Consider the following 24,407-nt stretch of genomic DNA (forward strand, 5'->3'; position numbering starts at 1 on the left):
GAGTCGAGTGTCGATGGTTGTAGGCCACAGCTGCAGAGTCAGTTCAGTGCTAAGTCGAGTGTCGATGGTTGTAGGCCACAGCTGCGGAGTCAGTTCAAAGCTGAGTCAAGTGTCAATGGTTGTAGGCAACAGTCATGAAGTCAGTTCAGTGCTGAGTCGAGTGTCGATGGTTGTAGGCCTCAGCTGCCGAGTCAGTTCAATGCTGAGTCAAGTGTCAATGGTTGTAGGCAACAGTCATGAAGTCAGTTAAGTGCTGAGTCGAGTGTCGATGGTTGTAGGCCTCAGCTGCCGAGTCAGTTCATTGCTGAGTCGAGTGTCGATGGTCACAGGCCACAGCCATGAATTCAGTTCAGTGCTGAGTAGAATGTCGATGGTTGTAAGCTCCAGCCATGAAGTCAGTTCAGTGCTGAGTCGAGTGTCGATGGTCATAGGCCACAGCCATGAATTCAGTTCAGTGCTGAGTCGAGTGTCGATGGTCACAGGCCTCAGCTGCAGAATCATTTCTGTGCGGACTCGAGTGCCGATGGTTGAAGGCCACAGCTGCAGAGACAGTTCTGAGCTGAGTCGAGTATCGATGGTTGAAAGCCACAGCAATGAAGTCAGTTCAATGCTGAGTCGAGTGTCAATGATTGTAAGCAACAGCCCTGAAGTCAGTTCAATGCTGAGTCGAGTGTCAATGATTGTAGGCAACAGCCATGAAGTCAGTTCAATGCTGAGTCGAGTGCTGAGGGTTATAGGCCACAGCTACAGAACCAATTCAGTGCTGAGTCAAGGGTCAATGGTTGTAGGCCACAGCTGCAGAGACAGTTCAGTGCTGAGAAGAGTGTCGATGGTTGAAGTTCACAGCTGCAGATTCAGTTCAGTGCTGAGTCGAGTGTCGATGGTTGTAGGCGACAGCCATGAAGTCAGCTCAGTGCTGAGTCGAGTGTCGATGGTTGTAGGCCACAGCCATGAAGTCAGTTCAGTGCTGAGTCGAGTGTCGATGGTTGTAGGCCACTGCTGCAGAGTCAGTTCAGTGCTGAGTCGAGTGTCGATGGTTGTAGGCCACAGCTGCAGATTCAGTTCAGTGCAGAGTCGAGTGTCGATGGTTGTAGGCCACTGCTGCAGAGTCAGTTCAGTGCTGAGTCGAGTGTCGATGGTTGTAGGCCACAGCTGCAGATTCAGTTCAGTGCTGATTCGAGTGTCGATGGTTGTAGGCCGCAGCCATGAAGTCAGTTCAGTGCTGAGTCGAGTGTCGATGGTTTTAGGTCACAGCTGCAGAGTCAGTTCAATGCTGAGTCGAGTGTCAATGATTGTAGGCAACAGCCATGAAGTCAGTTCAATGCTGAGTCGAGTGCTGATGGTTGTAGGCCACAGCCACAAAACCAGTTCAGTGCTGAGTCAAGGGTCAATGGTTGTAGGCCACTGCTGCAGAGAAAGTTCAGTGCTGAGACGAGTGTCAATGGTTGTAGTTCACAGCTGCAGAGTCAGTTCAGTGCAGTGTCGAGAGTCGATGGTTGCAGGCCACAGCTGCTGTGTCAGTTCAATGGTAAGCTGAGTGTCAATGGTTGTAGGCCACAACGATGAAGTCAGTTCAGTGCTGAGTCGACTGTCGATGGTTGTAGGCCTTAGCTGCAGAGTCAGTTCAGTGCTGATTCGAGTGTCGATGGTTGTCGGCCACAGCCATGAAGTCAGTTCAGTGCTGAGTCGAGTGTCGATGGTTGTAGGCCACAGCTGCAGAGTCAGTTCAATGCTGAGTCAAGTGTCGATGGTTGCAGGCAACAGCCATGAAGTCAATTCATTGCTGAGTCGATTGTCGATGGTTGTAGGTCACAGCTGCAGAGTCAGTTCAGTGTTGAGTCGAGTGTCGATGGTTTTAGGCCACAGCTGCAGTGTCAGTTCAGTGCTGAGTCGAGTGTCGATCGTTGTAGGCCACAGCTGCAGATTCATTTCAGTGCTGAGTCGAGTGTCGATGGTTGTAGGCCACATCTGCAGAGACAGTTCTGTGCTGAGTCGAGTATCGAAGGTTGAAAGCCACAGCCATGATGTCCGCTCAGTGCTGAGTCGAGTGTCGATGGTTGTAGGCCACAGCTGCAGAGTCAGTTCAGTGCTGAGTCGAGTGTCGATGGTTGTAGGCCACAGCTGCAGAGTCAGTTCAGTGCTAAGTCGAGTGTCGATGGTTGTAGGCAACAGCTGCAGAGTCAGTTCAGTGCTAAGTCGAGTGTCGATGATTGTCTGCCACAGCCATGAAGTCAGTTCAGTGCTGAGTCGAGTGTCGATGGTTGTAGGCCACAGCTGCAGAGTCAGTTCAGTGCTAAGTCGAGTGTCGATGGTTGTAGGCCACAGCTGCGGAGTCAGTTCAATGCTGAGTCAAGTGTCAATGGTTGTAGGCAACAGTCATGAAGTCAGTTCAGTGCTGAGTCGAGTGTCGATGGTTGTAGGCCTCAGCTGCCGAGTCAGTTCAATGCTCAGTCAAGTGTCAATGGTTGTAGGCAACAGTCATGAAGTCAGTTCAGTGCTGAGTCGAGTGTCGATGGTTGTAGGCCTCAGCTGCCGAGTCAGTTCATTGCTGAGTCGAGTGTCGATGGTCACAGGCCACAGCCATGAATTCAGTTCAGTGCTGAGTAGAATGTCGATGGTTGTAAGCTCCAGCCATGAAGTCAGTTCAGTGCTGAGTCGAGTGTCGATGGTCATAGGCCACAGCCATGAATTCAGTTCAGTGCTGAGTCGAGTGTCGATGGTCACAGGCCACAGCTGCAGAATCATTTCGGTGCGGACTCGAGTGCCGATGGTTGAAGGCCACAGCTGCAGAGACAGTTCTGTGCTGAGTCGAGTATCGATGGTTGAAAGCCACAGCAATGAAGTCAGTTCAGTGCTGAGTCGTGTTTCTATGGTTGTAGGCCACAGCTGCAGAGTCATTTCAGTGCTGAGTCGAGTGTCGATGGTTGTAGAACACAGCTGCAGAGTCAGTTCAGTGCTGAGTCGAGTGTCGATGGTTGTAGGCCACTGCTGCAGAGTCAGTTCAGTGCTGAGTCGAGTGTCGATGGTTGTAGGCCACAGCTGCAGATTCAGTTCAGTGCTGAGTCGAGTGTCGATGGTTGTAGGCCACAGCTGCAGATTCAGTTCAGTGCTGATTCGAGTGTCGATGGTTGTAGGCCACAGCCATGATGTCCGCTCAGTGCTGAGTCGAGTGTCGATGGTTGTAGGCCACAGCTGCAGAGTCAGTTCAGTGCTGAGTCGAGTGTCGATGGTTGTAGGCCACAGCCATGAAGTCAGTTCAGTGCTGAGTCGAGTGTCGATGGTTGTAGGCCACAGCTGCAGAGCCTGTTCAGTGCTGTGTCGAGTGTCGATGGTTGTAGGCCACAGCTGCAGAGTCAGTTCAGTGCTGAGTCGAGTGTCGATGGTTGTAGGCCACAGCCATGAAGTCAGTTCAGTGCTGAGTCGAGTGTCGATGGTTGTAGGCCACAGCTGCAGAGTCAGTTCAGTGTTAAGTCGAGTGTCGATGGTTGTAGGCCACAGCCATGAAGTCAGTTCAGTGCTGAGTCGGGTGTCGATGGTTTTAGGTCACAGCTGCAGAGTCAGTTCAATGCTGAGTCGAGTGAAGATGGTTGTAGACCACAGCCACAAAACCAGGTCAGTGCTGAGTCGAGTGTCGATGGTTTTAGGTCACAGCTGCAGAGTCAGTTCAATTCTGAGTCGAGTGTCAATGATTGCAGGCAACAGCCATGAAGTCAGTTCAATGCTGAGTTGAGTGCTGAGGGTTGTAGGCCACAGCTACAGAACCAATTCAGTGCTGAGTCAAGGGTCAATGGTTGTAGGCCACAGCTGCAGAGACAGTTCAGTGCTCAGACGAGTGTCGATGTTTGTAGTTCACAGCTGCAGATTCAGTTCAGTGCTGAGTCGAGTGTCGATGGTTGTAGGCGACAGCCATGAAGTCAGCTCAGTGCTGAGTCGAGTGTCGATGGTTGTAGGCCACAGCCATGAAGTCAGTTCAGTGCTGAGTCGAGTGTCGATGGTTGTAGGCCACTGCTGCAGAGTCAGTTCAGTGCTGAGTCGAGTGTCGATGGTTGTAGGCCACTGCTGCAGATTCAGTTCAGTGCAGAGTCGAGTGTCGATGGTTGTAGGCCACTGCTGCAGAGTCAGTTCAGTGCTGAGTCGAGTGTCGATGGTTGTAGGCCATAGCTGCAGATTCAGTTCAGTTCTGAGTCGAGTGTCGATGGTTGTAGGCCGCAGCCATGAAGTCAGTTCAGTGCTGAGTCGAGTGTCGATGGTTTTAGGTCACAGCTGCAGAGTCAGTTCAAAGCTGAGTCGAGTGTCAATGATTGTAGGCAACAGCCATGAAGTCAGTTCAATGCTGAGTCGAGTGCTGATGGTTGTAGGCCACAGCCACAAAACCAGTTCAGTGCTGAGTCAAGGGTCAATGGTTGTAGGCCACAGCTGCAGAGAAAGTTCAGTGCTGAGACGAGTGTCGATGGTTGTAGTTCACAGCTGCAGAGTCAGTACAGTGCAGTGTCGAGAGTCGATGGTTGTAGGCCACAGCCATGAAGTCAGTTCAGTGCTGAGTCGAGTGTCGATGGTTGTGGGCCACACCCATGAAGTCATTTCAGTGCTGAGTCGAGTGCCGATGGTTGTAGACCACAGCTGCAGCGTCAGTTCAGTGCTGAGTCGAGTGTCGTTGGTTGTAGGCCACAGCCATGAAGTCAGTTCAGTGCTGAGTCGACTGTCGATGGTTGTAGGCCTTAGCTGCAGAGTCAGTTCAGTGCTGATTCGAGTGTCGATGGTTGTCGGCCACAGCCATGAAGTCAGTTCAGTGCTGAGTCGAGTGTCGATGGTTGTAGGCCACAGCCATGAAGTCAGTTCAGTGCTGAGTCGAGTGTCGATGGTTGTAGGCCACAGCTGCAGAGTCAGTTCAATGCTGAGTCAAGTGTCGATGGTTGCAGGCAACAGCCATGAAGTCAATTCATTGCTGAGTCGAGTGTCGATGGTTGTAGGTCACAGCTGCAGAGTCAGTTCAGTGCTGATTCGAGTGTCGATCGTTGTAGGCCACAGCTGCAGTGTCAGTTCAGTGCTGAGTCGAGTGTCGATCGTTGTAGGCCACAGCTGCAGATTCATTTCAGTGCTGAGTCGAGTGTCGATGGTTGTAGGCCACATCTGCAGATTCAGTTCAGTGCTGAGTTCAGTGTCAGTGGTCGCAGGCCACAGCTGCAGTGTCAGTTTAATGCTGAGTTGAGTGTTGATGGTTGTAGGCCACAGCCATGAAGTCTGTTCAGTGCTGAGTCGACTGTCGATGGTTGTAGGCCTTAGCTGCAGAGTCAGTTCAGTGCTGAGTCAAGTGTTGATTGTTGTAGGCCAGAGCTGAAGGGTCAGTTCAGTGCTGAGTCGAGTGTCGATGGTTGTGGACCATAGCCATGAAGTCAGTTCAGTGCTGAGTCGACTGTCGATGGTTGTAGGCCTTAGCTGCAGAGTCAGTTCAGTGCTGATTCGAGTGTCGATGGTTGTCGGCCACAGCCATGAAGTCAGTTCAGTGCTGAGTCGAGTGTCGATGGTTGTAGGCCACAGCCATGAAGTCAGTTCAGTGCTGAGTCGAGTGTCGATGGTTGTAGGCCACAGCTGCAGAGTCAGTTCAATGCTGAGTCAAGTGTCGATGGTTGCAGGCAACAGCCATGAAGTCAATTCATTGCTGAGTCGAGTGTCGATGGTTGTAGGTCACAGCTGCAGAGTCAGTTCAGTGCTGATTCGAGTGTCGATCGTTGTAGGCCACAGCTGCAGTGTCAGTTCAGTGCTGAGTCGAGTGTCGATCGTTGTAGGCCACAGCTGCAGATTCATTTCAGTGCTGAGTCGAGTGTCGATGGTTGTAGGCCACATCTGCAGATTCAGTTCAGTGCTGAGTTCAGTGTCAGTGGTCGCAGGCCACAGCTGCAGTGTCAGTTTAATGCTGAGTTGAGTGTTGATGGTTGTAGGCCACAGCCATGAAGTCTGTTCAGTGCTGAGTCGACTGTCGATGGTTGTAGGCCTTAGCTGCAGAGTCAGTTCAGTGCTGAGTCAAGTGTTGATTGTTGTAGGCCAGAGCTGAAGGGTCAGTTCAGTGCTGAGTCGAGTGTCGATGGTTGTGGACCATAGCCATGAAGTCAGTTCAGTGCTGAGTCGAGTGTCGATGGTTGTAGGCCACAGCCATGAAGTCAGTTCAGTGCTGAGTCGACTGTCGATGGTTGTAGGCCACCGCTGCAGATTCAGTTCAGTGCTGAGTCGAGTGTCGATGGTTGTAGGCCACAGCTGCAGAGTCAGTTCAATGCTGAGTCAAGTGTCAATGTTTGTAGGCAACAGCCATGAAGTCAGTTCAATGCTGAGTCGAGTGCTGATGGTTGTAGGCCACAGCCACAAACCAGTTCAGTGCTGTGTCAAGGGTCAATGGTTGTAGGCCACTGCTGCAGAGACAGTTCAGTGCGGAGACGAGTGTCGATGGTTGTAGTTCACAGCTGCAGTGTCAGTTCAATGGTAAGCTGAGTGTCAATGGTTGTAGGCCACAGCCATGAAGTCAGTTCAGTGCTGAGTCGACTGTCGATGGTTGTAGGCCTTAGCTGCAGAGTCAGTTCAGTGCTGATTCGAGTGTCGATGGTTGTCGGCCACAGCCATGAAATCAGTTCAGTGCTGAGCCGAGTGTCGATGGTTGTAGGCCACAGCTGCAGAGTCAGTTCAATGCTGAGTCAAGTGTCGATGGTTGCAGGCAACAGCCATGAAGTCAATTCATTGCTGAGTCGAGTGTCGATGGTTGTAGGTCACAGCTGCAGAGTCAGTTCAGTGTTGAGTCGAGTGTCGATGGTTTTAGGCCACAGCTGCAGTGTCAGTTCAGTGCTGAGTCGAGTGCTGATGGTTGTAGGCCACAGCCACAAAACCAGTTCAGTGCTGAGTCAAGGGTCAATGGTTGTAGGCCACAGCTGCAGAGACAGTTCAGTGCTGAGTCGAGTGTCGATGGTTGTAGGCCACAGCTGCAGATTCAGTTCAGTGCTGAGTCGAGTGTCGATGGTTGTAGGCCACAGCCATGAAGTCAGTTCAGTGCTGAGTCGAGTGTCGATGGTTGTAGGCCACAGCCACAAAACCAGTTCAGTGCTGAGTCAAGGGTCAATGGTTGTAGGCCACAGCTGCAGAGACAGTTCTGTGCTGAGTCGAGTGTCGATGGTTGTAGGCCACTGCTGCAGAGTCAGTTCAGTGCTGAGTCGAGTGGCGATGGTTGTAGGCCACAGCTGCAGATTCAGTTCAGTGCTGAGTCGAGTGTCGATGGTTGTAGGCCACAGCCATGAAGTCAGTTCAGTGCTGAGTCGAGTGTCGATGGTTGTAGGCCACAGCCACAAAACCAGTTCAGTGCTGAGTCAAGGGTCAATGGTTGTAGGCCACAGCTGCAGAGACAGTTCTGTGCTGAGTCGAGTGTCGATGGTTGTAGGCCACTGCTGCAGAGTCAGTTCAGTGCTGAGTCGAGTGGCGATGGTTGTAGGCCACAGCTGCAGATTCAGTTCAGTGCTGAGTCGAGTGTCGATGGTTGTAGGCCACAGCCATGATGTCCGCTCAGTGCTGAGTCGAGTGTCGATGGTTGTAGGCCACAGCTGCAGAGTCAGTTCAGTGCTGAGTCGAGTGTCGATGGTTGTAGGCCACAGCCATGAAGTCAGTTCAGTGCTGAGTCGAGTGTCGATGGTTGTAGGCCACAGCTGCAGAGTCAGTTCAGTGCTAAGTCGAGTGTCGATGGTTGTAGGCCACAGCCATGAAGTCAGTTCAGTGCTGAGCCGAGTGTCGATGGTTGTAGGCCACAGCTGCAGAGTCAGTTCAATGCTGAGTCAAGTGTCGATGGTTGCAGGCAACAGCCATGAAGTCAATTCATTGCTGAGTCGAGTGTCGATGGTTGTAGGTCACAGCTGCAGAGTCAGTTCAGTGCTGATTCGAGTGTCGATCGTTGTAGGCCACAGCTGCAGTGTCAGTTCAGTGCTGAGTCGAGTGTCGATCGTTGTAGGCCACAGCTGCAGATTCATTTCAGTGCTGAGTCGAGTGTCGATGGTTGTAGGCCACATCTGCAGATTCAGTTCAGTGCTGAGTTCAGTGTCAGTGGTCGCAGGCCACAGCTGCAGTGTCAGTTTAATGCTGAGTTGAGTGTTGATGGTTGTAGGCCACAGCCATGAAGTCTGTTCAGTGCTGAGTCGACTGTCGATGGTTGTAGGCCTTAGCTGCAGAGTCAGTTCAGTGCTGAGTCAAGTGTTGATTGTTGTAGGCCAGAGCTGAAGGGTCAGTTCAGTGCTGAGTCGAGTGTCGATGGTTGTGGACCATAGCCATGAAGTCAGTTCAGTGCTGAGTCGAGTGTCGATGGTTGTAGGCCACAGCCATGAAGTCAGTTCAGTGCTGAGTCGACTGTCGATGGTTGTAGGCCACCGCTGCAGATTCAGTTCAGTGCTGAGTCGAGTGTCGATGGTTGTAGGCCACAGCTGCAGAGTCAGTTCAATGCTGAGTCAAGTGTCAATGTTTGTAGGCAACAGCCAAGAAGTCAGTTCAATGCTGAGTCGAGTGCTGATGGTTGTAGGCCACAGCCACAAACCAGTTCAGTGCTGTGTCAAGGGTCAATGGTTGTAGGCCACTGCTGCAGAGACAGTTCAGTGCGGAGACGAGTGTCGATGGTTGTAGTTCACAGCTGCAGTGTCAGTTCAATGGTAAGCTGAGTGTGAATGGTTGTAGGCCACAGCCATGAAGTCAGTTCAGTGCTGAGTCGACTGTCGATGGTTGTAGGCCTTAGCTGCAGAGTCAGTTCAGTGCTGATTCGAGTGTCGATGGTTGTCGGCCACAGCCATGAAATCAGTTCAGTGCTGAGCCGAGTGTCGATGGTTGTAGGCCACAGCTGCAGAGTCAGTTCAATGCTGAGTCAAGTGTCGATGGTTGCAGGCAACAGCCATGAAGTCAATTCATTGCTGAGTCGAGTGTCGATGGTTGTAGGTCACAGCTGCAGAGTCAGTTCAGTGTTGAGTCGAGTGTCGATGGTTTTAGGCCACAGCTGCAGTGTCAGTTCAGTGCTGAGTCGAGTGCTGATGGTTGTAGGCCACAGCCACAAAACCAGTTCAGTGCTGAGTCAAGGGTCAATGGTTGTAGGCCACAGCTGCAGAGACAGTTCAGTGCTGAGTCGAGTGTCGATGGTTGTAGGCCACTGCTGCAGAGTCAGTTCAGTGCTGAGTCGAGTGTCGATGGTTGTAGGCCACAGCTGCAGATTCAGTTCAGTGCTGAGTCGAGTGTCGATGGTTGTAGGCCACAGCCATGAAGTCAGTTCAGTGCTGAGTCGAGTGTCGATGGTTGTAGGCCACAGCCACAAAACCAGTTCAGTGCTGAGTCAAGGGTCAATGGTTGTAGGCCACAGCTGCAGAGACAGTTCTGTGCTGAGTCGAGTGTCGATGGTTGTAGGCCACTGCTGCAGAGTCAGTTCAGTGCTGAGTCGAGTGGCGATGGTTGTAGGCCACAGCTGCAGATTCAGTTCAGTGCTGAGTCGAGTGTCGATGGTTGTAGGCCACAGCCATGATGTCCGCTCAGTGCTGAGTCGAGTGTCGATGGTTGTAGGCCACAGCTGCAGAGTCAGTTCAGTGCTGAGTCGAGTGTCGATGGTTGTAGGCCACAGCCATGAAGTCAGTTCAGTGCTGAGTCGAGTGTCGATGGTTGTAGGCCACAGCTGCAGAGTCAGTTCAGTGCTAAGTCGAGTGTCGATGGTTGTAGGCCACAGCCATGAAGTCAGTTCAGTGCTGAGCCGAGTGTCGATGGTTGTAGGCCACAGCTGCAGAGTCAGTTCAATGCTGAGTCAAGTGTCGATGGTTGCAGGCAACAGCCATGTAGTCAATTCATTGCTGAGTCGAGTGTCGATGGTTGTAGGTCACAGCTGCAGAGTCAGTTCAGTGTTGAGTCGAGTGTCGATGGTTTTAGGCCACAGCTGCAGTGTCAGTTCAGTGCTGAGTCGAGTGCTGATGGTTGTAGGCCACAGCTACAAATCCAGATCAGTGCTGAGTCTTGGGTCAATGGTTGTAGGCCACAGCTGCAGAGACAGTTCTGTGCTGAGTCGAGTGTCGATGGTTGTAGGCCACTGCTGCAGAGTCAGTTCAGTGCTGAGTCGAGTGTCGATGGTTGTAGGCCACAGCTGCAGATTCAGTTCAGTGCTGAGTCGAGTGTCGATGGTTGTAGGCCACAGCTGCAGATTCAGTTCAGTGCTGAGTCGAGTGTCGATGGTTGTAGGCCACTGCTGCAGAGTCAGTTCAGTGCTGAGTCGAGTGTCGATGTTTGTAGGCCACAGCTGCAGATTCAGTTCAGTGCTGAGTCGAGTGTCGATGGTTGTAGGCCACAGCCATGAAGTCAGTTCAGTGCTGAGTCGAGTGTCGATGGTTGTAGGCCACAGCCACAAAACCAGTTCAGTGCTGAGTCAAGGGTCAATGGTTGTAGGCCACAGCTGCAGAGACAGTTCTGTGCTGAGTCGAGTGTCGATGGTTGTAGGCCACTGCTGCAGAGTCAGTTCAGTGCTGAGTCGAGTGTCGATGGTTGTAGGCCACAGCTGCAGATTCAGTTTAGTGCTGAGTCGAGTGTCGATGGTTGTAGGCCACAACCATGATGTCCGCTCAGTGCTGAGTCGAGTGTCGATGGTTGTAGGCCACAGCTGCAGAGTCAGTTCAGTGCTGAGTCGAGTGTCGATGGTTGTAGGCCACAGCCATGAAGTCAGTTCAGTGCTGTGTCGAGTGTCGATGGTTGTAGGCCACAGCTGCAGAGTCAGTTCAGTGCTAAGTCGAGTGTCGATGGTTGTAGGCCACAGCCATGAAGTCAGTTCAGTGCTGAGTCGAGTGTCGATGGTTTTAGGTCACAGCTGCAGAATCAGTTCAATGCTGAGTCGAGTGTCAATGATTGTAGGCAACAGCCATGAAGTCAGTTCAATGCTGAGTCGAGTGCTGATGGTTGTAGGCCACAGCCACAAAACCAGTTCAGTGCTGAGTCGAGTGCCGATGGTTGTAGACCACAGCTGCAGCGTCAGTTCAGTGCTGAGTCGAGTGTCGTTGGTTGTAGGCCACAGATGCAGAGTCAGTTCAATGCTAAGCTGAGTGTCGATGGTTGTAGGCCACAGCCATGAAGTCAGTTCAGTGCTGAGTCGACTGTCGATGGTTGTAGGCCTTAGCTGCAGAGTCAGTTCAGTGCTGATTCGAGTGTCGATGGTTGTCGGCCACAGCCATGAAGTCAGTTCAGTGCTGAGTCGAGTGTCGATGGTTGTAGGCCACAGCCATGAAGTCAGTTCAGTGCTGAGTCGAGTGTCGATGGTTGTAGGCCACAGCTGCAGAGTCAGTTCAATGCTGAGTCAAGTGTCGATGGTTGCAGGCAACAGCCATGAAGTCAATTCATTGCTGAGTCGAGTGTCGATGGTTGTAGGTCACAGCTGCAGAGTCAGTTCAGTGCTGATTCGAGTGTCGATCGTTGTAGGCCACAGCTGCAGTGTCAGTTCAGTGCTGAGTCGAGTGTCGATCGTTGTAGGCCACAGCTGCAGATTCATTTCAGTGCTGAGTCGAGTGTCGATGGTTGTAGGCCACATCTGCAGATTCAGTTCAGTGCTGAGTTCAGTGTCAGTGGTCGCAGGCCACAGCTGCAGTGTCAGTTTAATGCTGAGTTGAGTGTTGATGGTTGTAGGCCACAGCCATGAAGTCTGTTCAGTGCTGAGTCGACTGTCGATGGTTGTAGGCCTTAGCTGCAGAGTCAGTTCAGTGCTGAGTCAAGTGTTGATTGTTGTAGGCCAGAGCTGAAGGGTCAGTTCAGTGCTGAGTCGAGTGTCGATGGTTGTGCACCATAGCCATGAAGTCAGTTCAGTGCTGAGTCGAGTGTCGATGGTTGTAGGCCACAGCCATGAAGTCAGTTGAGTGCTGAGTCGACTGTCGATGGTTGTAGGCCACCGCTGCAGATTCAGTTCAGTGCTGAGTCGAGTGTCGATGGTTGTAGGCCACAGCTGCAGAGTCAGTTCAATGCTGAGTCAAGTGTCAATGTTTGTAGGCAACAGCCATGAAGTCAGTTCAATGCTGAGTCGAGTGCTGATGGTTGTAGGCCACAGCCACAAAACCAGTTCAGTGCTGTGTCAAGGGTCAATGGATGTAGGCCACTGCTGCAGAGACAGTTCAGTGCGGAGACGAGTGTCGATGGTTGTAGTTCACAGCTGCAGTGTCAGTTCAATGCTAAGCTGAGTGTCGATGGTTGTAGGCCACAGCCATGAAGTCAGTTCAGTGCTGAGTCGACTGTCGATGGTTGTAGGCCACAGCTGCAGATTCAGTTCAGTGCTGAGTCGACTGTCGATGGTTGTAGACCACAGCTGCAGAGTCAGTTCAATGCTGAGTCAAGTGTCGATGGTTGTAGTCAACAGCCATGAAGTCAATTCATTGCTGAGTCGAGTGTCGATGGTTGTAGGCCTTAGCTGCAGAGTCAGTTCAGTGCTGAGTCGAGTGTTGATTGTTGTAGGCCAGAGCTGCAGGGTCGGTTCAGTGCTGAGTCGAGTGTTGATGGTTGCAGGCCTCACCCATGAAGTCAGTTGAGTGCTGAGTCGAGTGTCGATGGTTGTAGGCCACAGCCATGAAGTCAGTTCAGTGCTGAGTCGAGTGTCGATGGTTGTGGGCCACACCCATGAAGTCATTTCAGTGCTGAGTAGAGTGCCGATGGTTGTAGACCACAGCTGCAGCGTCAGTTCAGTGCTGAGTCGAGTGTCGATGGTTGTAGGCCACAGATGCAGAGTCAGTTCAATGCTAAGCTGAGTGTCGATGGTTGTAGGCCACAGCCATGAAGTCAGTTCAGTGCTGAGTCGACTGTCGATGGTTGTAGGCCTTAGCTGCAGAGTCAGTTCAGTGCTGATTCGAGTGTCGATGGTTGTCGGCCACAGCCATGAAGTCAGTTCAGTGCTGAGTCGAGTGTCGATGGTTGTAGGCCACAGCCATGAGGTCAATTCAGTGCTGAGTCGAGTGTCGATGGTTGTAGGCCACAGCTGCAGAGTCAGTTCAATGCTGAGTCAAGTGTCGATGGTTGTAGGCAACAGCCATGAAGTCAATTCATTGCTGAGTCGAGTGTCGATGGTTGTAGGTCACAGCTGCAGAGTCAGTTCAGTGCTGATTCGAGTGTCGATCGTTGTAGGCCACAGCTGCAGTGTCAGTTCAGTGCTGAGTCGAGTGTCGATCGTTGTAGGCCACAGCTGCAGATTCATTTCAGTGCTGAGTCGAGTGTCGATGGTTGTAGGCCACATCTGCAGATTCAGTTCAGTGCTGAGTTCAGTGTCAGTGGTCGCAGGCCACAGCTGCAGTGTCAGTTTAATGCTGAGTTGAGTGTTGATGGTTGTAGGCCACAGCCATGAAGTCTGTTCAGTGCTGAGTCGACTGTCGATGGTTGTAGGCCTTAGCTGCAGAGTCAGTTCAGTGCTGAGTCAAGTGTTGATTGTTGTAGGCCAGAGCTGAAGGGTCAGTTCAGTGCTGAGTCGAGTGTCGATGGTTGTGGACCATAGCCATGAAGTCAGTTCAGTGCTGAGTCGAGTGTCGATGGTTGTAGGCCACAGCCATGAAGTCAGTTCAGTGCTGAGTCGACTGTCGATGTTTGTAGGCCACCGCTGCAGATTCAGTTCAGTGCTGAGTCGAGTGTCGATGGTTGTAGGCCACAGCTGCAGAGTCAGTTCAATGCTGAGTCAAGTGTCGATGGTTGTAGTCAACAGCCATGAAGTCAATTCATTGCTGAGTCGAGTGTCGATGGTTGTAGGCCTTAGCTGCAGAGTCAGTTCAGTGCTGAGTCGAGTGTTGATTGTTGTAGGCCAGAGCTGCAGGGTCAGTTCAGTGCTGAGTCGAGTGTTGATGGTTGTAGGCCACAGCCATGAAGTCTGTTCAGTGCTGAGTCGACTGTCGATGGTTGTAGGCCTTAGCTGCAGAGTCAGTTCAGTGCTGAGTCAAGTGTTGATTGTTGTAGGCCAGAGCTGAAGGGTCAGTTCAGTGCTGAGTCGAGTGTCGATGGTTGTGGACCATAGCCATGAAGTCAGTTCAGTGCTGAGTCGAGTGTCGATGGTTGTAGGCCACAGCCATGAAGTCAGTTCAGTGCTGAGTCGACTGTCGATGGTTGTAGGCCACCGCTGCAGATTCAGTTCAGTGCTGAGTCGAGTGTCGATGGTTGTAGGCCACAGCTGCAGAGTCAGTTCAATGCTGAGTCAAGTGTCAATGTTTGTAGGCAACAGCCAAGAAGTCAGTTCAATGCTGAGTCGAGTGCTGATGGTTGTAGGCCACAGCCACAAACCAGTTCAGTGCTGTGTCAAGGGTCAATGGTTGTAGGCCACTGCTGCAGAGACAGTTCAGTGCGGAGACGAGTGTCGATGGTTGTAGTTCACAGCTGCAGTGTCAGTTCAATGGTAAGCTGAGTGTCAATGGTTGTAGGCCACAGCCATGAAGTCAGTTCAGTGCTGAGTCGACTGTCGATGGTTGTAGGCCTTAGCTGCAGAGTCAGTTCAGTGCTGATTCGAGTGTCGATGGTTGTCGGCCACAGCCATGAAATCAGTTCAGTGCTGAGCCGAGTGTCGATGGTTGTAGGCCACAGCTGCAGAGTCAGTTCAATGCTGAGTCAAGTGTCGATGGTTGCAGGCAACAGCCATGAAGTCAATTCATTGCTGAGTCGAGTGTCGATGGTTGTAGGTCACAGCTGCAGAGTCAGTTCAGTGTTGAGTCGAGTGTCGATGGTTTTAGGCCACAGCTGCAGTGTCAGTTCAGTGCTGAGTCGAGTGCTGATGGTTGTAGGCCACAGCCACAAAACCAGTTCAGTGCTGAGTCAAGGGTCAATGGTTGTAGGCCACAGCTGCAGAGACAGTTCAGTGCTGAGTCGAGTGTCGATGGTTGTAGGCCACTGCTGCAGAGTCAGTTCAGTGCTGAGTCGAGTGTCGATGGTTGTAGGCCACAGCTGCAGATTCAGTTCAGTGCTGAGTCGAGTGTCGATGGTTGTAGGCCACAGCCATGAAGTCAGTTCAGTGCTGAGTCGAGTGTCGATGGTTGTAGGCCACAGCCACAAAACCAGTTCAGTGCTGAGTCAAGGGTCAATGGTTGTAGGCCACAGCTGCAGAGACAGTTCTGTGCTGAGTCGAGTGTCGATGGTTGTAGGCCACTGCTGCAGAGTCAGTTCAGTGCTGAGTCGAGTGGCGATGGTTGTAGGCCACAGCTGCAGATTCAGTTCAGTGCTGAGTCGAGTGTCGATGGTTGTAGGCCACAGCCATGATGTCCGCTCAGTGCTGAGTCGAGTGTCGATGGTTGTAGGCCACAGCTGCAGAGTCAGTTCAGTGCTGAGTCGAGTGTCGATGGTTGTAGGCCACAGCCATGAAGTCAGTTCAGTGCTGAGTCGAGTGTCGATGGTTGTAGGCCACAGCTGCAGAGTCAGTTCAGTGCTAAGTCGAGTGTCGATGGTTGTAGGCCACAGCCATGAAGTCAGTTCAGTGCTGAGCCGAGTGTCGATGGTTGTAGGCCACAGCTGCAGAGTCAGTTCAATGCTGAGTCAAGTGTCGATGGTTGCAGGCAACAGCCATGTAGTCAATTCATTGCTGAGTCGAGTGTCGATGGTTGTAGGTCACAGCTGCAGAGTCAGTTCAGTGTTGAGTCGAGTGTCGATGGTTTTAGGCCACAGCTGCAGTGTCAGTTCAGTGCTGAGTCGAGTGCTGATGGTTGTAGGCCACAGCTACAAATCCAGATCAGTGCTGAGTCTTGGGTCAATGGTTGTAGGCCACAGCTGCAGAGACAGTTCTGTGCTGAGTCGAGTGTCGATGGTTGTAGGCCACTGCTGCAGAGTCAGTTCAGTGCTGAGTCGAGTGTCGATGGTTGTAGGCCACAGCTGCAGATTCAGTTCAGTGCTGAGTCGAGTGTCGATGGTTGTAGGCCACAGCTGCAGATTCAGTTCAGTGCTGAGTCGAGTGTCGATGGTTGTAGGCCACTGCTGCAGAGTCAGTTCAGTGCTGAGTCGAGTGTCGATGTTTGTAGGCCACAGCTGCAGATTCAGTTCAGTGCTGAGTCGAGTGTCGATGGTTGTAGGCCACAGCCATGAAGTCAGTTCAGTGCTGAGTCGAGTGTCGATGGTTGTAGGCCACAGCCACAAAACCAGTTCAGTGCTGAGTCAAGGGTCAATGGTTGTAGGCCACAGCTGCAGAGACAGTTCTGTGCTGAGTCGAGTGTCGATGGTTGTAGGCCACTGCTGCAGAGTCAGTTCAGTGCTGAGTCGAGTGTCGATGGTTGTAGGCCACAGCTGCAGATTCAGTTTAGTGCTGAGTCGAGTGTCGATGGTTGTAGGCCACAACCATGATGTCCGCTCAGTGCTGAGTCGAGTGTCGATGGTTGTAGGCCACAGCTGCAGAGTCAGTTCAGTGCTGAGTCGAGTGTCGATGGTTGTAGGCCACAGCCATGAAGTCAGTTCAGTGCTGTGTCGAGTGTCGATGGTTGTAGGCCACAGCTGCAGAGTCAGTTCAGTGCTAAGTCGAGTGTCGATGGTTGTAGGCCACAGCCATGAAGTCAGTTCAGTGCTGAGTCGAGTGTCGATGGTTTTAGGTCACAGCTGCAGAATCAGTTCAATGCTGAGTCGAGTGTCAATGATTGTAGGCAACAGCCATGAAGTCAGTTCAATGCTGAGTCGAGTGCTGATGGTTGTAGGCCACAGCCACAAAACCAGTTCAGTGCTGAGTCGAGTGCCGATGGTTGTAGACCACAGCTGCAGCGTCAGTTCAGTGCTGAGTCGAGTGTCGTTGGTTGTAGGCCACAGATGCAGAGTCAGTTCAATGCTAAGCTGAGTGTCGATGGTTGTAGGCCACAGCCATGAAGTCAGTTCAGTGCTGAGTCGACTGTCGATGGTTGTAGGCCTTAGCTGCAGAGTCAGTTCAGTGCTGATTCGAGTGTCGATGGTTGTCGGCCACAGCCATGAAGTCAGTTCAGTGCTGAGTCGAGTGTCGATGGTTGTAGGCCACAGCCATGAAGTCAGTTCAGTGCTGAGTCGAGTGTCGATGGTTGTAGGCCACAGCTGCAGAGTCAGTTCAATGCTGAGTCAAGTGTCGATGGTTGCAGGCAACAGCCATGAAGTCAATTCATTGCTGAGTCGAGTGTCGATGGTTGTAGGTCACAGCTGCAGAGTCAGTTCAGTGCTGATTCGAGTGTCGATCGTTGTAGGCCACAGCTGCAGTGTCAGTTCAGTGCTGAGTCGAGTGTCGATCGTTGTAGGCCACAGCTGCAGATTCATTTCAGTGCTGAGTCGAGTGTCGATGGTTGTAGGCCACATCTGCAGATTCAGTTCAGTGCTGAGTTCAGTGTCAGTGGTCGCAGGCCACAGCTGCAGTGTCAGTTTAATGCTGAGTTGAGTGTTGATGGTTGTAGGCCACAGCCATGAAGTCTGTTCAGTGCTGAGTCGACTGTCGATGGTTGTAGGCCTTAGCTGCAGAGTCAGTTCAGTGCTGAGTCAAGTGTTGATTGTTGTAGGCCAGAGCTGAAGGGTCAGTTCAGTGCTGAGTCGAGTGTCGATGGTTGTGCACCATAGCCATGAAGTCAGTTCAGTGCTGAGTCGAGTGTCGATGGTTGTAGGCCACAGCCATGAAGTCAGTTGAGTGCTGAGTCGACTGTCGATGGTTGTAGGCCACCGCTGCAGATTCAGTTCAGTGCTGAGTCGAGTGTCGATGGTTGTAGGCCACAGCTGCAGAGTCAGTTCAATGCTGAGTCAAGTGTCAATGTTTGTAGGCAACAGCCATGAAGTCAGTTCAATGCTGAGTCGAGTGCTGATGGTTGTAGGCCACAGCCACAAAACCAGTTCAGTGCTGTGTCAAGGGTCAATGGATGTAGGCCACTGCTGCAGAGACAGTTCAGTGCGGAGACGAGTGTCGATGGTTGTAGTTCACAGCTGCAGTGTCAGTTCAATGCTAAGCTGAGTGTCGATGGTTGTAGGCCACAGCCATGAAGTCAGTTCAGTGCTGAGTCGACTGTCGATGGTTGTAGGCCACAGCTGCAGATTCAGTTCAGTGCTGAGTCGACTGTCGATGGTTGTAGACCACAGCTGCAGAGTCAGTTCAATGCTGAGTCAAGTGTCGATGGTTGTAGTCAACAGCCATGAAGTCAATTCATTGCTGAGTCGAGTGTCGATGGTTGTAGGCCTTAGCTGCAGAGTCAGTTCAGTGCTGAGTCGAGTGTTGATTGTTGTAGGCCAGAGCTGCAGGGTCGGTTCAGTGCTGAGTCGAGTGTTGATGGTTGCAGGCCTCACCCATGAAGTCAGTTGAGTGCTGAGTCGAGTGTCGATGGTTGTAGGCCACAGCCATGAAGTCAGTTCAGTGCTGAGTCGAGTGTCGATGGTTGTGGGCCACACCCATGAAGTCATTTCAGTGCTGAGTAGAGTGCCGATGGTTGTAGACCACAGCTGCAGCGTCAGTTCAGTGCTGAGTCGAGTGTCGATGGTTGTAGGCCACAGATGCAGAGTCAGTTCAATGCTAAGCTGAGTGTCGATGGTTGTAGGCCACAGCCATGAAGTCAGTTCAGTGCTGAGTCGACTGTCGATGGTTGTAGGCCTTAGCTGCAGAGTCAGTTCAGTGCTGATTCGAGTGTCGATGGTTGTCGGCCACAGCCATGAAGTCAGTTCAGTGCTGAGTCGAGTGTCGATGGTTGTAGGCCACAGCCATGAGGTCAATTCAGTGCTGAGTCGAGTGTCGATGGTTGTAGGCCACAGCTGCAGAGTCAGTTCAATGCTGAGTCAAGTGTCGATGGTTGTAGGCAACAGCCATGAAGTCAATTCATTGCTGAGTCGAGTGTCGATGGTTGTAGGTCACAGCTGCAGAGTCAGTTCAGTGCTGATTCGAGTGTCGATCGTTGTAGGCCACAGCTGCAGTGTCAGTTCAGTGCTGAGTCGAGTGTCGATCGTTGTAGGCCACAGCTGCAGATTCATTTCAGTGCTGAGTCGAGTGTCGATGGTTGTAGGCCACATCTGCAGATTCAGTTCAGTGCTGAGTTCAGTGTCAGTGGTCGCAGGCCACAGCTGCAGTGTCAGTTTAATGCTGAGTTGAGTGTTGATGGTTGTAGGCCACAGCCATGAAGTCTGTTCAGTGCTGAGTCGACTGTCGATGGTTGTAGGCCTTAGCTGCAGAGTCAGTTCAGTGCTGAGTCAAGTGTTGATTGTTGTAGGCCAGAGCTGAAGGGTCAGTTCAGTGCTGAGTCGAGTGTCGATGGTTGTGGACCATAGCCATGAAGTCAGTTCAGTGCTGAGTCGAGTGTCGATGGTTGTAGGCCACAGCCATGAAGTCAGTTCAGTGCTGAGTCGACTGTCGATGTTTGTAGGCCACCGCTGCAGATTCAGTTCAGTGCTGAGTCGAGTGTCGATGGTTGTAGGCCACAGCTGCAGAGTCAGTTCAATGCTGAGTCAAGTGTCGATGGTTGTAGTCAACAGCCATGAAGTCAATTCATTGCTGAGTCGAGTGTCGATGGTTGTAGGCCTTAGCTGCAGAGTCAGTTCAGTGCTGAGTCGAGTGTTGATTGTTGTAGGCCAGAGCTGCAGGGTCAGTTCAGTGCTGAGTCGAGTGTTGATGGTTGCAGGCCTCACCCATGAAGTCAGTTCAGTGCTGAGTCGAGTGTCGATGGTTGTAGGCCACAGCTGCAGAGTCAGTTGAATGCTGAGTTGAGTTTCGATGGTTGTAGGCCACAGCCATGAAGTCAGTTCAGTGCTGAGTCGACTGTCGATGGTTGTAGGCCTTAGCTGCAGAGTCAGTTCAGTGCTGATTCGAGTGTCGATGGTTGTCGGCCACAGCCATGAAGTCAGTTCAGTGCTGAGTCGAGTGTCGATGGTTGTAGGCCACAGCCATGAGGTCAATTCAGTGCTGAGTCGAGTGTCGATGGTTGTAGGCCACAGCTGCAGAGTCAGTTCAATGCTGAGTCAAGTGTCGATGGTTGTAGGCAACAGCCATGAAGTCAATTCATTGCTGAGTCGAGTGTCGATGGTTGTAGGTCACAGCTGCAGAGTCAGTTCAGTGCTGATTCGAGTGTCGATCGTTGTAGGCCACAGCTGCAGTGTCAGTTCAGTGCTGAGTCGAGTGTCGATCGTTGTAGGCCACAGCTGCAGATTCATTTCAGTGCTGAGTCGAGTGTCGATGGTTGTAGGCCACATCTGCAGATTCAGTTCAGTGCTGAGTTCAGTGTCAGTGGTCGCAGGCCACAGCTGCAGTGTCAGTTTAATGCTGAGTTGAGTGTTGATGGTTGTAGGCCACAGCCATGAAGTCTGTTCAGTGCTGAGTCGACTGTCGATGGTTGTAGGCCTTAGCTGCAGAGTCAGTTCAGTGCTGAGTCAAGTGTTGATTGTTGTAGGCCAGAGCTGAAGGGTCAGTTCAGTGCTGAGTCGAGTGTCGATGGTTGTGGACCATAGCCATGAAGTCAGTTCAGTGCTGAGTCGAGTGTCGATGGTTGTAGGCCACAGCCATGAAGTCAGTTCAGTGCTGAGTCGACTGTCGATGTTTGTAGGCCACCGCTGCAGATTCAGTTCAGTGCTGAGTCGAGTGTCGATGGTTGTAGGCCACAGCTGCAGAGTCAGTTCAATGCTGAGTCAAGTGTCGATGGTTGTAGTCAACAGCCATGAAGTCAATTCATTGCTGAGTCGAGTGTCGATGGTTGTAGGCCTTAGCTGCAGAGTCAGTTCAGTGCTGAGTCGAGTGTTGATTGTTGTAGGCCAGAGCTGCAGGGTCAGTTCAGTGCTGAGTCGAGTGTTGATGGTTGCAGGCCTCACCCATGAAGTCAGTTCAGTGCTGAGTCGAGTGGCGATGGTTGTAGGCCACAGCTGCAGAGTCAGTTGAATGCTGAGTTGAGTTTCGATGGTTGTAGGCCACAGCCATGAAGTCTGTTCAGTGCTGAGTTGACTATCGATGGTTGTAGGCCTTAGCTGCAGAGTCAGTTCAGTGCTGAGTCAAGTGTTGATTGTTGTAGGCCAGAGCTGAAGGGTCAGTTCAGTGCTGAGTCGAGTGTCGATGGTTGTGGACCATAGCCATGAAGTCAGTTCAGTGCTGAGTCGAGTGTTGATGGTTGTGGACCACAGCCATGAAGTCAGTTCAGTGCTGAGTCGCGTGTCGATGGTTGTAGGCCACAGCCATGAAGTCAGTTCAGTGCAGACTCGAGTGTCGATGGTTGTAAGCCACAGCTGCAGAGTCAGTTCAATGCTGAGTCAAGTGTCGATGATTGTAGTCAACTGCCATGAAGTCAATTCATTGCTGAGTCGAGTGTCGATGGTTGTAGGCCTTAGCTGCAGATTCAGTTCAGTGCTGAGTCGAGTGTTGATTGTTGTAGGCCAGAGCTGCAGGGTCAGTTCAGTGCTGAGTCGAGTGTTGATGGTTGCAGGCCTCACCCATGAAGTCAGTTCAGTGCTGAGTCGAGTGTCGATGGTTGTAGGCCACAGCCATGAAGTCAGTTCAGTGCTGAGTCGAGTGTCGATGGTTCTGGGCCACAGCCATGAAGTCAGTTCTGTGCTGTGTCGAGTGCCGATGGTTGTAGGCCACAGCTGCAGCGTCAGTTCAGTGCTGAGTCGAGTGTCGATGGTTGTAGGCCACAGATGCAGAGTCAGTTCAATGCTAAGCTGAGTGTCGAGGGTTGTAGGCCACAGCCATGAAGTCAGTTCAGTGCTGAGTCGACTGTCGATGGTTGTAGGCCTTAGCTGCAGTGTCAGTTCAGTGCTAATTCGAGTGTCGATGGTTGTCGGCCACAGCCATGAAGTCAGTTCAGTGCTGAGTCGAGTGTCGATGGTTGTAGGCCACAGCCATGAAGTCACATCAGTGCTGAGTCGAGTGTCGATGGTTGTAGGCCACAGCTGCAGAGTCAGTTCAATGCTGAGTCAAGTGTCGATGGTTGCAGGCAACAGCCATGAAGTCAATTCATTGCTGAGTCGAGTGTCGATGGTTGTAGGTCACAGCTGCAGAGTCAGTTCAGTGCTGAGTCGAGTGTCGATGGTTGTAGGCCACAGATGCAGTGTCAGTTCAGTGCTGAGTCGAGTGTCGATCGTTGTAGGCCACAGCTGCAGATTCATTTCAGTGCTGAGTCGAGTGTCGATGGTTGTAGGCCACATCTGCAGATTCAGTTCAGTGCTGAGTTCAGTGTCAGTGGTCGCAGGCCACAGCTGCAGTGTCAGTTCAATGCTGAGTTGAGTGTCGATGGTTGTAGGCCACAGCCATGATGTCTGTTCAGTGCTGAGTCGAGTGTCGATTGTCACAGGCCACAGCTGCAGAATCATTTCTGTGCGGACTCGAGTGCCGATGGTTGTAGGCGACAGCCATGAAGTCAGTTCAGTGCTGAGTCGAGTGTCGATCGTTGTAGGCCACAGCTGCAGATTCATTTCAGTGCTGAGTCGAGTGTCGATGGTTGTAGGCCACATCTGCAGATTCAGTTCAGTGCTGAGTTCAGTGTCAGTGGTCGCAGGCCACAGCTGCAGATTCAGTTCAGTGCTGAGTCGAGTGTCGATGGTTGTAGTCCACAGCCATGATGTCCGCTCAGTGCTGAGTCGAGTGTCGATGGTTGTAGACCACAGCTGCAGAGTCAGTTCAGTGCTGAGTCGAGTGTCGATGGTTGTAGGCCACAGCCATGAAGTCAGTTCAGTGCTGAGTCGAGTGTCGATGGTTGTAGGCCACAGCTGCAGAGTCAGTTCAGTGCTAAGTCGAGTGTCTATGGTTGTAGGCCACAGCCATGAAGTCAGTTCAGTGCTGAGTCGAGTGTCGATGGTTTTAGGTCACAGCTACAGAGTCATTTCAATGCTGAGTCGAGTGTCGATGATTGTAGGCCACAGCTGCAGATTCAGTTCAGTGCAGAGACGAGTGTCGATGGTTGTAGGCCTTAGCTGCAGAGTCAGTTCAGTGCTGAGTCGAGTGTCGATGGTTGTAGGTCACAGCTGCAGAGTCAATTCAATGCTGAGTCGAGTGTCAATGATTGTAGGCAACAGCCATGAAGTCAGTTCAATGCTGAGTCGAGTGCTGATGGTTGTAGGCCACAGCCACAAAACCAGTTCAGTGCTGAGTCAAGGGTCAATGGTTGTAGGCCACAGCTGCAGAGAGAGTTCAGTGCTGAGACGAGTGTCGATGGTTGTCGGCCACAGCCATGAAGTCAGTTCAGTGCTGAGTCGAGTTTCGATGGTTGTAGGCCACAGCTGCAGAGTCAGTTCAATGCTGAGTCAAGTGTCGATGGTTGCAGGCAACAGCCATGAAGTCAATTCATTGCTGAGTCGAGTGTCGATGGTTGTAGGCCACAGCTGCAGAGTCAGTTCAATGCTGAGTCAAGTGTCGATGGTTGCAGGCAACAGCCATGAAGTCAATTCATTGCTGAGTCGAGTGTCGATGGTTGTAGGTCACAGCTGCAGAGTCAGTTCAGTGCTGAGTCGAGTGTCGATGGTTGTAGGCCACAGATGCAGTGTCAGTTCAGTGCTGAGTCGAGTGTCGATCGTTGTAGGCCACAGCTGCAGATTCATTTCAGTGCTGAGTCGAGTGTCGATGGTTGTAGGCCACATCTGCAGATTCAGTTCAGTGCTGAGTTCAGTGTCAGTGGTCGCAGGCCACAGCTGCAGTGTCAGTTTAATGCTGAGTTGAGTGTCGATGGTTGTAGGCCACAGCCATGAAGTCTGTTCAGTGCTGAGTCGAGTGTCGATTGTCACAGGCCACAGCTGCAGAATCATTTCTGTGCGGACTCGAGTGCCGATGGTTGTAGGCCACAGCCATGAAGTCAGTTCAGTGCTGAGTCGAGTGTCGATCGTTGTAGGCCACAGCTGCAGATTCATTTCAGTGCTGAGTCGAGTGTCGATGGTTGTAGGCCACATCTGCAGATTCAGTTCAGTGCTGAGTTCAGTGTCAGTGGTCGCAGGCCACAGCTGCAGTGTCAGTTTAATGCTGAGTTGAGTGTTGATGGTTGTAGGCCACAGCCATGAAGTCTGTTCAGTGCTGAGTCGACTGTCGATGGTTGTAGGCCTTAGCTGCAGAGTCAGTTCAGTGCTGAGTCAAGTGTTGATTGTTGTAGGCCAGAGCTGAAGGGTCAGTTCAGTGCTGAGTCGAGTGTCGATGGTTGTGGACCATAGCCATGAAGTCAGTTCAGTGCTGAGTCGAGTGTCGATGGTTGTAGGCCACAGCCATGAAGTCAGTTCAGTGCTGAGTCGACTGTCGATGTTTGTAGGCCACCGCTGCAGATTCAGTTCAGTGCTGAGTCGAGTGTCGATGGTTGTAGGCCACAGCTGCAGAGTCAGTTCAATGCTGAGTCAAGTGTCGATGGTTGTAGTCAACAGCCATGAAGTCAATTCATTGCTGAGTCGAGTGTCGATGGTTGTAGGCCTTAGCTGCAGAGTCAGTTCAGTGCTGAGTCGAGTGTTGATTGTTGTAGGCCAGAGCTGCAGGGTCAGTTCAGTGCTGAGTCGAGTGTCGATGGTTCTGGGCCACAGCC

Source organism: Hypanus sabinus, chromosome 15 (genome assembly GCF_030144855.1).
Source record: "Hypanus sabinus isolate sHypSab1 chromosome 15, sHypSab1.hap1, whole genome shotgun sequence".
NCBI lineage: Eukaryota > Metazoa > Chordata > Chondrichthyes > Myliobatiformes > Dasyatidae > Hypanus > Hypanus sabinus.